Source organism: Polistes fuscatus, unplaced genomic scaffold (genome assembly GCF_010416935.1).
Source record: "Polistes fuscatus isolate 324 unplaced genomic scaffold, CU_Pfus_HIC Scaffold26, whole genome shotgun sequence".
NCBI lineage: Eukaryota > Metazoa > Arthropoda > Insecta > Hymenoptera > Vespidae > Polistes > Polistes fuscatus.
The window spans coordinates 1454693-1456389 of NW_025113103.1; the positions used below are offsets into that span (position 1 = coordinate 1454693).

The 1697-nt window shown below is 18.2% G+C and overlaps 1 protein-coding gene across 1 annotated transcript in view; it reads right to left on the reverse strand.

Annotated features, from left to right (window-relative positions):
- The window catches only part of LOC122518802 (elongation of very long chain fatty acids protein AAEL008004-like), a 32974-nt gene that overhangs the window by 19644 nt on the left and 11633 nt on the right, over positions 1–1697 (reverse strand). The window lies entirely within an intron of this gene.

Sequence of the window (1697 nt, forward strand, 5' to 3'; positions counted from 1 at the left end):
AATTATTAAAATAATATAATTCTTAATATTAATAATAATTAATATAATATAATATATATAAATATTATATATAAAAATAATTATGAAATTAATTAATTAAAAAATAAATAATTAATTAATATTTGTAAAATCCCTAAATAACTATACTGATTTTTTTAAATATAAACAAAAAGATAGAATTAACAAAAATATGAGAGAAAGATACAAAATTTTCGGATGAACTTGACCGTGTTAACGACCCTGAAAGTTTCGGATAGGACAACACATAAACATATTTTTTAATGACGACCTAAATTCTATACAATCACGTAATTATAATAATTTGTAAAGAACTCGATTTCTAAAATAATGGTATTGTTTCATATTCCGAAGACGAACACGATACTGAAAATTGTATCCTCGGTATAAATCAATTATTTTCTCAATTGTTTGAAAAATATCAAATATAATTAAGTAACGTTTGATACAATACACGATATTTATTAATAACATATTTCGATTAGATATTATTTTATTTACAAATTTTTAATTAAAAGTCATTTTTTACTGGTCAAGAACGTTAAAAAATAAAATATGTATTTTATTTTTAAATATGTATTTAAAATATATGTATTTTATTTTTATTTTTAAATTATTTTTAAATTATTTTTAATTTAATAAATACATTAAATATGTATTTATTAAATTTATTTATCAGTTTAAACAATTCTAAATATATAAATAGAAAGTATATAAAAAGTTTTAGATATAATTTATATTATATGATTGTTAATCAATCTAAGTAAATATATACGATATACTTTTGAAACACTGAATATAAAATGTTCTACTGAGAAATCCACCGTTATACTGTCTTACTGACCTATATGAAAATTCATTTAAATTCTTATCTTGATTTTTGCTTATATATGATACTTTTCGAAAGCTATGATATATTTATAACGAAAATAATATATTCGATATATAAATATTATTAAAAATAATACTTTCTTTTTATATTTTAACGTTCTATTCAAAATGTAATTATATAAAACATTAAATAAAACCTGTAATATAATTTGAAAACAAGTCTATTCAAAAGTATAAACAATTGCACGAATTTAAATAAAATGATAATGTTAAATTGAATATTTATGAGGAATATAATTATTATTTTTATTATAGCATTCGGGAAGTCATATTATATGGAACAAAAAGAAAAGAATTTTAACTTACTTTCGTAGAGTATAACGAACCTGTTTAACGGTAAATTTTGAAGAGAATGCTTGATTGAACTATAGTCCGTGTTTCCGACTATACTTCGATTAATTATTCATCACTAACCTACATCCAACACTATATATTGTGTACTTAACTAATATTTACCATTTAATTGTTTTACTAAAAGAATAAAAACAAAAAAAAAGGAAATCAGTTTTAAAAGTTTATACGTAATGAAAGATTAAAAAAAAAACACGTACACGTGTTTGAATATATTTAAAAATAAACCAAAAAAAAAGATTACATAATAATAATTATTATTAAATTATTTGTAACCGATGAGATAACAAACGTACTGAATAAATTAAAACTACACGTAAGTAGTTAATAGTGTTATATAATTAAATAAATATAAAACAAATATATTAAAAATATAAAATACAAATTAAATATAATAACAAATAATTATATATATATATATATATAATAAACATTTG